Below are 13,970 nucleotides of genomic sequence, written 5' to 3'. Positions count from 1 at the left end.
AGCCACCTTTCTGTCCCTAGTACTATATGGGCGTTGTGACCGTTTATTAATGAGAGCAGTTCTGGGGCCTTTCTATAGACGCTCTTGCAGTTTACTATTAGCACATTAATATTGTTATTCGCTGTTGCATTTTGCCTACTCCTACCTTGCCACGTCTCAGGAGGCGTCTTGTCGGGCCTAGGGAGGGAATTCTCTAACCTAAAAAACCCCCATGTACACTCCGCACGTAGTCCGCTACCTTTGTAGCCGCTTCCGGCGAGTAGTACACGACTGACCTATTCAGGGGACCCTACTTTTCTCCACCCAATAGCGGGGGCGAGAAATTTGCACCCCAGATTTCCGCAGAATCGTCTGAGCCTCTGGTTTAAGCCTTCCACTCAGCTCCAAACCAGAGGACCGCGATCGGTTCTGGGAACGATACTACAAATAGTTAGCTCTGATTCCACCCCGCGAGCGAGGCTTTCCGCCTTCACCAATGCCGCCAACCGCCTGTACGAACTGAGGATGACCTCTGAACCCAGACGGCAGGAGTCATTGGTGCCGACATGAGCAACAAATTGCAGTCGGGGGCACCCAGTGCTCTCTATCGCAGCCGGTAGGGCCTTCTCCACATCTCGGATGAGACCCCCGGCAAGCAGACAGAGTGAACACTGGCCTTCTTCCCCGACGTTTCCGCTATTTCCCTAAGGGGTTCCATCACCCGCCTAACGTTGGAGCTCCCAATAACTAATAAACCCCTCCCCCCGTGTGCCCGCTCGGACCTTGCTGAAGGAGCAGCCACATGTCCACATGTCCACTCACAGGCAGAGCGGGCGATGCCACACGGCCAGCCTCCACATTTACCCTCCGCTTCGTGCGCCGCGAACGCCGCTGAACCCGCCACTCACCTTGGGGAGAGGGTGGCCCAACCGCGCCCGGTACCCGCGAAGATGTCTCGACAGCACGGACAGTGGGTGAAGCATGTAACACCTGGGGTGTACCTTGCGACGCACCAGACTCCCCACTGCCGCTACACTCCGAGGCAGCAGCGTGAAGACGGCTGACCGCGACCATCAACACGTTCAGCTGTTCGCAAACAGTGGCCAGCTCCTCCTGCGGCCGTACACAGCAGTCACACATCCTATCCATCCTAAGGAATCAATTTACTGAAGAGAGTTAATCAACCTTTAACTAGACTGATAATTCACTAAAGGCGGCTGATTATTGACTAAACAGTGATTGCTAGCCACTTCTTGTAGAAAACAATGAAAATAGCACTACCTGTCTCTGGACTGTATTGAAAACAAACACTAGCACTACAGGCACTATGGTTGACTAAAGGGACTCTCTCTGACTGTATTCAAAACAAACACGAAATCTATGGAACACTATTAATAGCACTCGACAATTAAAGCTTCCTAAAAGCAAAAACACACGGAAGAAGTAGTGACAAGTAAGAAAAATACAGTTAATACTTAAATTAAGGTAGCTCGAAGACGTCTGCGCCGTTGAACGATAGAGATCCATCAGTATCTCATTATAGTTACTTCCGCTATGTGGCAGCACCATGCAGCGCTCTATGCGCTCTCTGGGAAACTGGATAAAGCGGTGCACGGTATTATCCCACTGTACGGCATTGCCCCGCTCTCCCCCAGCTACAGGGACAACAGTCAAGACATCAGACGACTATGAGGTATGGACAATGTGTTACCAAATTATTTTTCACAAAAATACGGTACAGTAAATTCGTCTTATTGGTTGCCAAATAATGATGAGTTTTGAATGTCGTCTGACGTTCACTTGCTTCACACCGCCTGAGTGAATTTTACATGCACGCTAGCCATATTTATATCAGCGTACATGTAAAGCATCACCAATCACAGCAGTGACAGCTACAGGGGCGACAATCAAGACATCAGGCACTTATGAAGAACGATCATTGGTTAAGCAAAATATTTTCCAAGACAAAACGGTACAGTAATTTCGTCTTATGAGATGCCACGTTATAATGAGCGTGTAATGGCGGCCGACAGTCCTTTGTCTCCACACTGCCTTGGTTGGTGTACTTTACATGCACGCTAGTCACATTTATATCAGCGTACATGTAAAACATCACCAATCACAGTAAAGACAGCTACAGGGAGCACAATCAAGACACTAGCCACTTATGAAGCATGTCCATAGGGTAAGCAAAATATCTAAAAAAACATATGGTGCAGTATGCTCGTCTTATGACATGGCACAGAATGATGAGCGTGGAATGGCGGCCGACAGTCACTTGTCTCTCCACTGCCTTGGTTGGTGTACTTTACGTGCACGATAGGCATATTTATATCATCGTGCATGTAACGTATCAGCAATCACAGCAGTGACAGCTACAGGGACAATATTCAAGACATCAGCCGACTATGAGGAACGATGAATGTGTTCCCAAACTATTTTCGACAAAAATACGGTACAGTAAGCAAGTCTTACGGTATGCCACATCTAGATGAGCATGGAATGTCGTCCAATAGTCACTTGTCTCCAAACAGCCCTAGATGGTGTACTTTACGTGCACTCTAGTCATATTTATATCAGCGCACATGTAATGCATCACCAATCACAGCAGTGATAGCGTCAGATACAACAATCAAGACATCAACTACTTACCAAACATGTAAAACAGGTAAGAAGGTTTTACTTCAAAAAAGTACCAAACATCATGCTCGTCGGTATGGGTTGTCAACAGAAGATTACATGTGGAATGTCGTCTGACTGTTTCTGGTCTACACACTGCCTTGTTTGTTACACTTTACGTGCACGTTAGCCACATTTCTTTCAGCGTACAAGTAAAGCATCATCAATCACAGCAGTGACATATACAGCGACGACAATCAAGACTTTAGCCACTTATAATATCTGTACATTAGGTAAGCATCTATTTCCCACAAAAATACGCTACAGTAATTTCGCATTCTGGTATGCCACATAATGACCAGGGTGAAATGGCGACCGACGTTCACTTGTCTCCACACTGCCTTAGTTGGTGAATCTTACCTGCACGCTAGTCATATTTATATCAGCGTTCATGTAAAGTATCACCAATCACAGCAGTGACAGCTACAGGGACAACAATCAAGACGTTAGCCACTGATGAAATAGGAGCAAAAGGTAAACAAAATATTTTCCAATACCGTACGAAACAACAAGCTTGTCGGTATGGGACGTTTGGAGAAGACTACGTGTGAAATGTAGTATAATTGTTTCTGTTCTCCACAATGCCTTAGTTGACGAGCATGCTAGTCATATTTATATCAGCGTACATGAAAACAACACTAATCACAGCAATGACAGGTAAACGGACAACATTCAAGACATCAGCCGACTATGAGGTATGAACAACGTGTTACCAAACTATTTTCCACAAAAAAATGGTACAATAATTTTGTCTTATGGGATGCCACACAATGATGAGCGTGGAATATCGTCCGACACTCACGTGCCTCCACACTGCCTTAGTTGGCGAACATTATGTGCACGCTAGTCATATTTATATCAGCGTTCATGTAAAGCATCACCAATCACAGAAGTGACAACTACAATGACAATATACAAGAAATCAGACGACGATGAGCTTTGAACAATGTGTTACCAAACGATTTTCCAAGAAAACTGTACGCAAAGCTCGTTTTATAGGATGAAAACGTAAAGATGAACGTAGTATGTCGACCGACAGTCCCTTGTCTTCACACTGCCTTAGATGGTGTACTGTAAGTGCACGCTAGACATATTTCTAATAGCGTACTATAAAAGCATCACCAATCACAGCAGTGACATCTACAGGGAAAACAATCAAGACCTCAGTTACTTATGAAGCATGTACTATAGGTAATCAAACTATTTTTTATAAAAATACGAAACAAGGAATTTCGTCTGTTGGGGATGTCGAAAGAAGATCACGTATGCAGTGTCGTCTGCGGTTTCTGTTCTCCACACTGCCTTAGTCGTAGTACTTTACTTGAACGCTAGTCATATTTATATGAGCTTACATGTAAAGGATCACCAATCACAACAGTGACAGCTACACGGACAACATTCAAGACATCAGCTGACTATGGGATATTACCAATATTTTACCAAAGTATTTTCCACAAAAATAGGGTACAGTAAGTTGGTCGTATGTGATGCCATATAAAGATGAGCGGGGAAAGTAGTCCGATAGTGACTTGTCTCTACACTGCCATATTTGGTCTAATTTAGGTACACGTTATTCATATTTATATCAGCGTACATGTAAAGCGTGACCAATTACAGCAGTGACAGCTGCAGTGAAAATATTCAAGACATCAGTCGACTATTAGGAATGAACACAATATTATCAAACTATTTCCCATATAATACGGTAGAGTAAGCTCGTATCATGGGATTCCACATAAAGACGTGCGTATGATGTCGTTCGACAGTCACTTGTCTTCACACTGCCATATTTGGTCTATTGTAGGTGCACGCTAGTCATACTTATACCAGCGTACATGTAAAGCATCACCTACTGCAGCAGTGACGGCTACAGGACAACAATCAAGACATCAGCCACTTATGAACTATGTAGAATAGGTAAGCAACGTATTTTCCATAAAACTATCAAAACACTAGCTCGTCATTATGGGATGTCGCAAGGAAATTACGTGTGGAAAGTCGTCTAACTGTGTCTGGCATCCACAGTGCGTTAGTTGGTGTACTTTACGTGCACACTAGTCATATTTTTATATCAGCGAACATGCAAAGCATCACTAATCACAGATGTGACAGCTACAGGGACCATATTCAAGACATCAGCCGACTATGAGGTATGAACAATGTGTCAACAAACTATTTTCTTCAAAAAAACGGTACAGAAGGCTCGTTTCATTTAATGCAGTGTAACTATGAGCGTGGAAAGTCGTCTGACAGTTGCTTGTCATTCCACTGCCTTAGTTGGTGTACTTTACGTGGTGCACGCTAGTCATTGTTATATCAGTGTACATGTAAAGAATAACCAATCACAGCTGTGACCGCTACAGGGACAATATTCAAGACATCAGCTGAATATGAGGTATGAAGTATACGTTACCAAATTCTTTTCCACAAAAATACGGTACAGTAATTTCGTCTTATGAGATGCCACATTATGATGAGCGTGGAATGTCATTCAACTTGTCTTCACACTACATTAAATTATGTACTTTACGTGTACGCTAGTCTTATTTAAATCAGCGTAGATGTAAAGCATCACCAGTCACAGCAGTGACAGCTACAGTGACAATATTCAAGACATCAGCCGACTAGGAGGTATGAACAATGTGTTACCAAACTATTTCCACAAAATACTGTACAGTAAGCTCGTGTTATGGGATACCATGTAAAGATGAGCGTGGTATGTCGTCCGACAGTCACTTGTCTACACACTGCCTTAGTTGTTGTACTTCACGTGAACGCTTGTCATGTTTATATGAGCGTACATGTAGAACATCACCAATTACAGCAGTGACGGCTACAGGGACAACAATCAACACATCAGCCACTTGTGAGGTAGGTACAATAGGTAAGCACAATATTGTCCACGTAAATACCTAACAGCATGCTCGTTGGTATGGGATGTCGCAAAAAGACTACGTGTGGAATGTCGTCTGAGTGTGTCTGGTCGCCACACTGCCTTAGTTGGTATATTTTACTTCCACGCTAGTCATATTTATATCAGCGTACCTGTAAAGCTTCAACAACACAGCAGTGACAGCTACAGGAACAATATTCAAGGCATCAGCCGAGTATGAGGTATGAACAATATGTGACCAAACTCTTTTCCACAAAAAGAAGGTACAGTCATTTGTCTTATGGGATGCCACATAATGATTAGCGTGGAATGTCATCCGACAGTGACTTGGCTCCACACTGCATTAAATTGTGTGTTTTACGTGCACGCTAGTCATATTTAAATCAGCGTACATGCAAAGCATCACCAGTCACAGCAGTGACAGCTACAGGGAATATATTCAAGACATTAGATTAGTATGAGGTGTGCACAATGTGCTACCAAAGCATTTTCAACGAAAATACCGTACAGCAAGCTTGTTTATGGGATGTCACACAAAAGCAACGTGGACTTTCGTCCAACAGCCAATCGTCTCCACAGTGCCATACTTGGTGTTCTCAATATGCACGCTAGTCTCATTTGTATCAGCGTACATGTAAAGCATCACCAATCACAGCAGTGAAAGCTACAGGGACAATATTCAAGACATCAGCCGACTGTGAGTTATTAACCATGTGTTGCCAAATTCTTTTCAACAAAAATAATATACAGTAATTACGTCTAATGGGAAGCCACATAATGATGAGCGTGGATTGTCGTCCGACAGTTACCTGTCTGCACACTGCCTTAGGTGGTGTACTTTACGTGCAAGCTAGTCATACTTACATCACCGTACGTGTAAAACATCACCAATTACAGGAGTGACTGCTACAGGGACATCAATCAAGACATCAGCCACTTATGTAGTATGTACAATGGGTAAGGAAAGTATTTTCCACAAAAATAACAAACGACAAGCTCGTCGGTATGGGATGTCACAAGAAGATTACGTGTGCAATGTCGTCTAACTGTTTCTTGCCTCCACACTACCTTAGTTGGTGACATGCAACACCTAACATTAAATTTTGATTTCATCTATCAGAACTGAGTACAGAAGGCCAATAAAACAGTCAAAAATTTAAGAGTTGCTCAAATAAATTAATTGTATCGATGTTTACAGCATCCAAGACACAAATGGAAAGTACAAAGCATCCATTAATAAAGTTAGCACCTTATTTGGAAATTGTTTCCCCGTGAAGGTAACTCAAATTAAGCAGAAGTCGAATACGAAACCATGGATCACCCACATGATAAAGATATCATGTGAGACAAAAAGGAAAGTGTATCTGATACGTAGGGACAGCTCATTACAAAAAATTACTGCAAAATATTGACGAAGGTTATCCAGAAATCTAAACACCTGCATGAGAGGAGAAGAAGATAAATACATCCAGCAATAAAAGAAAAACAATATGGGATATAGTTATGTCAGAGACAGGTAGTACCAGAAATGAGGAGGAACAAATAACTCTAAAAATATATGAAACCCTGGTAATAAAGGCATGTTGTGTTGCAAACCATTTAAACAGCTATTTTGTCTCTGTTACTGACAGCATGGCGTTGTCAGATTCAGAAAATAATGCAATGGAATATCTGAGACCAGTGCACACAAGCAATCTCAGTAAAATGGAATTGAGACCTACTTCACCCAAAGAAATAGAATCCATCATAACGTCCTTGAAATCTAACCATTCTAGTGGTTGTGATAACATATCAACAAAGTTAATAAAAGAGTGTTCATGTGAGCTTAGTCATATCTTAAGTTATTTGTGTAATCAATCACTTGTCACTGAAACATTCGCAGGCTAGCTTAAATATGCTGAAGTTATAGCTCTCCACAAGAAAGGGGACAAAGAAATGCAGTCTAATTACGACTCATCTCACTTTTGCCAGCTTTTTCAAAAATCTTTGAAAAGGTTATGTTCAAGTGTCTACTTTACCACCTTAGTGAAAATAACATACTGTCAAAGTCACAGTTTCGGTTTCTTAAGGGTTCTGATATTGAGAAAGGTATTTAAACTTACAGCGAAAATGTCCTTAATTCATTGGACAACAAATTAGAGGCAACTGACATATTCTGTGACTTGACAAAGGCGTTTGACTGTGTGAATCACAGAATTCTTTTAAGTAAATTAAAATATTATGGTGTCACTGGTAGTGCTGCAAAGTGGTTTCAGTCATTTCTTACTAATAGAAACCAAAGGGTGTCATTACGTAACACTGCAGCAGTAGGCAATCGGACATCATCTGAGTGGGAAGAAATTACACATGGTGTTCCCCAAGATTCCATACTAGGTCCACTACTGCTTCTTGTGTATATTAATGACCTGTCATCTGTTACATTACCAGATGCCAAGTTTGTCTTATTTTCAGATGATACAAACATTGCAATAAATAGTAAATCAAATATAAATTTATAAAGTTCAGCTAATCAAATTTTTTACAGACATTAATAAGTGGTCCATAGCCAATTCACTGTCATTAAACTTTCAAAAGACCCACTATACGCAGTTCAGAACTTCCAAGAGATTTCCTTCTGGTGTGTGTATAAAATATGATGATATGGAAGTAGGAGAAGTAGACAGTGTAAAATTCTTGGGATTACAACTTGATAATACGAGGGTCTTTCGGAAAGTAAAGATACACCGTACTCCAGAGGAACAGAAGAGTTTTGGTGAACAAGTTAGCAACAGTGGTGGTAACCTTGAACCGTTAGCATTCTCCTCGCGGTCGTTCGGCAGTTGAACGTAGCATCTGGTTGGAGTAGGTCGTGTTTAAAATGGCTGCGCCGATTCAGAATCCCGCCAAATGCGATGTGCGCTCTGTCATACGTTTTCTTCATGCAAACGGTCAGCGATCAGCGGATATTCACAAAGAAATTGTTTCTGTTTATGGGGACATTATGAATCGACAAAATGTAACGAAGTGGTGTCGTCAATTCTCTGAACTCTTGAAACAGAGGTAGGTCTGCTTTCAGCAAAGGTAAAGAGTTTTCATGGTGCTTTATTATTTTTTTATGAAATTGCTCTATCCTACTTAAAAAAGTGGACTGAAAAAAGTTTCCAGAACTTGGACTGCTACAATTGGGTTACCTTGAATCAAATACCTGTATGGGATGACACTGAAAGAACTTCTTCTCTAGTTAGCAAAACAGTGCTATATGTTCAGTTTGCAGAAAATGTAATGTATGATGAGTATGTCAGTGTCAAACAATTTGTAACCACTGAGAAAATCATTGAATGGACTGCTAGCAACACTGTTCCAGGTCAAAGATGGGTTGAGATGATTTCTCATTTCAGCCAGAATGTTTCTCAAATGTACTCAACATAGTGGAGTTTCTTTTCTGCCTTCCTGGCACTAATGCTGCTACTGAGAGGGTATTTTCCCACATAAACAATATATGGACTAGTGACAAAACACAATTAGATGTAGAAACCATGAAAGCAATGTTAGTAAGTAGAATAAATTATGATGAAACTTGAGTCGAGTTTTTTCATATGTTGTTGAAAAATACAGACTTGATAAAGAAAATTCACAGCACTGATAAATACAGTTGCCCTGATCACACTCATTCATCTTAGAAGGTATTAATAAAATGTAAATGCGTTTTTATTTGTAACAAATTTAATTGATATTTTGTATTTATTACATTTAATTGAAACCTTTTTCTCATATAATAAATAAATAAATATAGCCCATTTTGCAAAATTTTTAATGTGTCCCGGATTTGGGCCTTGGAAATATCTTAATGTCCAGAATTTGAGTCTAGAAAATATGCTCACCTCACACGTCGTGTTTGTGGAGTAGCCAGGAACAGCCTTGGATGCCGTATTACGTAACCCGATATGCAATTAACAATGAGTTCGCTTTGCGGTAAAGTGTTAATTACGGAACGACTCCAGTGATTTAGTCTCAGTTTGCGTATGTCTTATTTTCACGTGTCGCCGTAGGACAGGCTTTCTTCCATTACTAGTGTGGCGTTTGATGAGTATTAACATCAAATTTTGGCGAGCATTCACTCTGAACTTTTATATCGATAACGATTATTGAACAGTTTCGTTAAGGGATAATAGGATTCGCGCAATAGACTCCGAACAGATCTGATAGTGCAATAGCTGATAATGGGTAATCATTTGTCCGAAATTTTACGCTTTATCGTTATTCAGAATATAGTTAAATTGTTATAGTAAACTGCATTTCCTATGAATCCCAGACATCATCGCAAATCTTCAGAGTAATGAACTTCAATAATTAACAACTTAAATTCTCCATTAGAGTGGACACAGTGAACTCTAATTAAGGGCATCACGTTTTTGCTAATCACTTTCTGGTTGCCAACATTGTAGTTAGAGAGCCTGTGTAGAGAACGGCAACATACAATAGAAATATAATTATTTATTTTCCACCCGCCGCCCTATATATGGTACTAATCGCCCAGGAAGAACACTGTTAAACTGAGTGAAAGTGATTTTGGTTGGTTGGTTGTTTGGGGAAGGAGACCAGACAGCGTGGTCATCGGTCTCATCGGATTAGGGAAGGATGGGGAAGGAAGTCGGCCGTGCCCTTTCAGAGGAACCATCCCGGCATTTGCTTGGAGTGATTTAGGGAAATCACGGAAAACCTAAATCAGGATGGCTGGACGCGGGATTGAACCGTCGTCCTCCCGAATGCGAGTCCAGTGTCTAACCACTGCGCCACCTCGCTCGGTGAAAGTGATTTTAACTATTCGAATTCGTGAGTGAAATACGACACGCAACTGAACAATAGGACAGTGATTAACAGTGTTACGTGTGCACATTGACGACGGAATTGGATTAACGACGCCTTGGGTTACAACGCATCTGGATTGTCGAAGCTGGCACTGGATCTAGCCGTGCTGCCGGCATTGCACGGAGCCAGTCTCGCCCCACACACACACAGCAGCTATCGAGGTGCCGTCTGCAGTTGAACGCGCCGCGCTGCGTCAGTAATTCTGGTACGCCATACGTCGTGCAGAAGGAACTAAGTTCAGCGAAAAGCTGTTCAACTTTTTACTAACCTTCGCTAAAAGACTGTCGGCGATGGAAACGCTGAAAGAATCTGAGGTTAAAATTAAATCAGAACCTATGTCTGATGAAGAAAGTGCAAATCCAGACAACGGTTCAAATGCAAATGTGCTTAAAATAGTGATGTTAAGGTGAAATCCGAACCGTTGTCCCCTGAAAATAATGTGAAAAGAGGCAATGATTCAATAAGATAAACCCATGTAGTAAAGCGGAAATCAGAGATTGTTAATTTACTGGATGATAGTTTCTCTGATGATTTAAAAATGATACAGTCATCAGTGGTGATACTGTTTAAAAATGAGAAGTTAGAAGTTGGATATAACAGATCAATCAGATGTTTCATTTAGTTTTAGTGATTCTTGTATTGGGTCTAGTTTTTCGTCATCTGAGTGTGATAAGAAACCAGCTAATGAGCAACCCAAAGATACTGCGGCAATTGATTTAAATGTAATATTGCAACCAATATCGGCCCGTAATGCTAAAATAACAACCAGTAACGCTAAAATGACAGCCAATAATGCTAAAATGATGGCTGAATTATAATCTGATATAATTGAGGTAACTAACAAGATTTTTGCCGGCCAAACTAATTTTAATAAACAGTTCGAGGTAGTGGACAATAAATTAGAATCCACTAAAGCAGAATTAGAAACTTCCTTCACGGCTGGGTGCAATAAGTGTAAAGAGGATTTAAAAGCTGAACTCAAAGCAAATCTGGACAGTTTAAATTATAAGATTGATTCCAACCATGCTGACATTACGGGAAAGGTCGCTAAGCAATTATCTGAATTGCATAAAACGGTAAAGTCCGACATTGTCGAGGTTCACAAAGACTTCCAAAATGAAGATGCGAAACTGGAGCAAAAGTTAACAGAAAATAAAGAGGCGGAATCTGAACTATGCTCAGATAGATTTAAAGATGTTAATGTAAAAGCGAACATACGTCAAGCAGAGATAGAAGCAATTAAGACTGATACTACTCATGTTGTGCAAAGAGTAGGTAACGTTGAAATGAAAGTAGAAACTATTAGCACTAACACTGCTAAAATTGAGAGTAAAGTAGCTTCAGTAGCTTCTAGTAATAGTAGTGTACAACAGGTTGTAGCTGCAAACGCCGCTTTTATCGAGTGTCGGCATTTCTTACGGTTCGATCCAGATAAAAATATTCATCCGCTAGATTTCTGGAACGATTTTGAAGATGTGTTTCCATTATTTTGGTCTGAACGCGAGAAAATTTTATTTATTAGAAGTCATATGGCAGGTGATGCAATGCGTTGGTCAGCTGATGTTATGTTAAAGTGTAGCACATTAGCGGAATTTAAGACAGCTTTCATTAATGAATACTGGTCTAGTCATAAACAGAATGAGGTGTTGAGAGAATTTTGGAGTGGGAAACGCTTCAATGCAGGCAGGGAATCTATCAAAGAGTTTACCAGATCTTGGATTTAACGTCTGTCACATTTTACGGAAAAGCTGAAACCTGAAATCATAATACTAGATCTTGAAGCTAAATTGTCATGGTATTGGAAAACTAGAATCATATCCGCCCCTAGAGACAATCTTGACCGTTTCATTGAATATTTGGAACGTGTAGAGCGTGTTGCTGCCAATGAAGAGCAGGCACGTAATAATAGAATAACAGAAATAGATTAGTACTAATAGTAATTTTAAGAATGAACAGAATGGCAATGTAAACATCCGAACAGTAGGTGTTCGCCATCCTAAGAAAGGTAGGAAATGGACCAATAATAACCATAACCAACAATGGCAACCTGATAATAGTAATTTCGTTCCTAACGAAAATGTGCAGGTAGACAACAGTGTTGAAAGCAATGCCGTTCCAGTTAACAATAATGGCAATAAGGGAAACAGTAGTTGGCAGAGGCAGGAAAACTAGTTCCTGTCTATGAGGATACTGGCGCTCACCAGGTGGTTACTCTTCCTAAGCCAGTAATTACAGCGATTGGTAAGACAGATCAAAATACTCAAACCGAGCATTCGGATAATGAGTCGGTAGCCTCCAATGATACAGCAGAAATATTAAACCACTCACAGTATTTGGTTCATACCGTGTAAGTGGAACTTCCTAAGTGGGAAGAGCAAGAGAAAGCGCAGCAACGTAAATATTATGGAAGAGCTACAAAGTACTGAATTGTCAGGTGAAGAAGCAGAAGAAATTCATGCTTATATTTACGATGAGAATGATGTGCTCTTATCTAAAGTGCCTGTGCAGGATGTTGATACTGTGCTGATAGATTTAGGGCAGGAGGTAAGTGAAAATGTAGAGGGTAGCCTGTTGTGGGTCTATGAACCCAGTGGTTGTGACCAGTTGTCACTTAAGAAGGAACCCGACGATAATAATGAAAGTGGTTTAGCTGTAACTAGTGTTATGCCCGGTTTGGAGGCGCAGAGTCGCTCCGACCACTATAATTTGGAACACGTTCAGCAAACTAAATGTAATGAAGTAGTGCGGTGTTTTGATTTGAAATTAGTAAACCAATTGGAAAAGGCAGCTGAAAATGTGGTTCAGGAAAACCCTAAACACCTTGACCTAAATGTAATGAAAACAGATGTAGATTACTTTAGCTGGAGACAAATCCAAAAGGATAAACTTGAGGAACCACCTGTACATCCTAGAATAAGCCACTCTATAATACTAGTAAATATATTACGTATCAATGTACGTTGTCTCTTAGACAGTTGCAGTGAGGTGAGTGCGTTGTCTCAGACCTTCTTTCATGCCTTACCTGGTTGGTTCAAATGGCTCTGAGCACTATGGGACTCAACTGCTGAGGTCATTAGTCCCCTAGAACTTAGAACTAGTTAAACCTAACTAACCTAAGGACATCACAAACATCCATGCCCGAGGCAGGATTCGAACCTGCGAGCGCAGCGGTCTTGCGGTTCCAGACTGCAGCGCCTTTAACCGCACGGCCACTTCGGCCGGCCCTTACCTGGTAAAGGTAAGCTTACAGTAATGAGGGTATCAGGACAGAATAATTGGTGCTACTGGCAAGGTGTCAAAAACGGTAAAGCAAGAAGCTTTGCTGCCCTTTAATATTAATGGTAATGTAATTGATCATCCATGCTTAATAGTAAACAATCTCAGTATCGAGGTTCTAATTGGCATAGATTTCTTGTCAAAGTATCAGGGTGTTTCCAGAATGAGATTTTCACTCTGCAGCGGAGTGTGCGCTGATCTACATCTACATTTATACTCCGCAAGCCACCCAACGGTGTGTGGCGGAGGGCATTTTACGTGCCACTGTCATTATCTCCCTTTCCTGTTCCAGTCG

Source organism: Schistocerca cancellata, chromosome 4 (assembly GCF_023864275.1).
Source record: "Schistocerca cancellata isolate TAMUIC-IGC-003103 chromosome 4, iqSchCanc2.1, whole genome shotgun sequence".
NCBI classification, from domain to species: domain Eukaryota; kingdom Metazoa; phylum Arthropoda; class Insecta; order Orthoptera; family Acrididae; genus Schistocerca; species Schistocerca cancellata.
Note: the sequence above shows the minus strand (reverse complement) of the source record.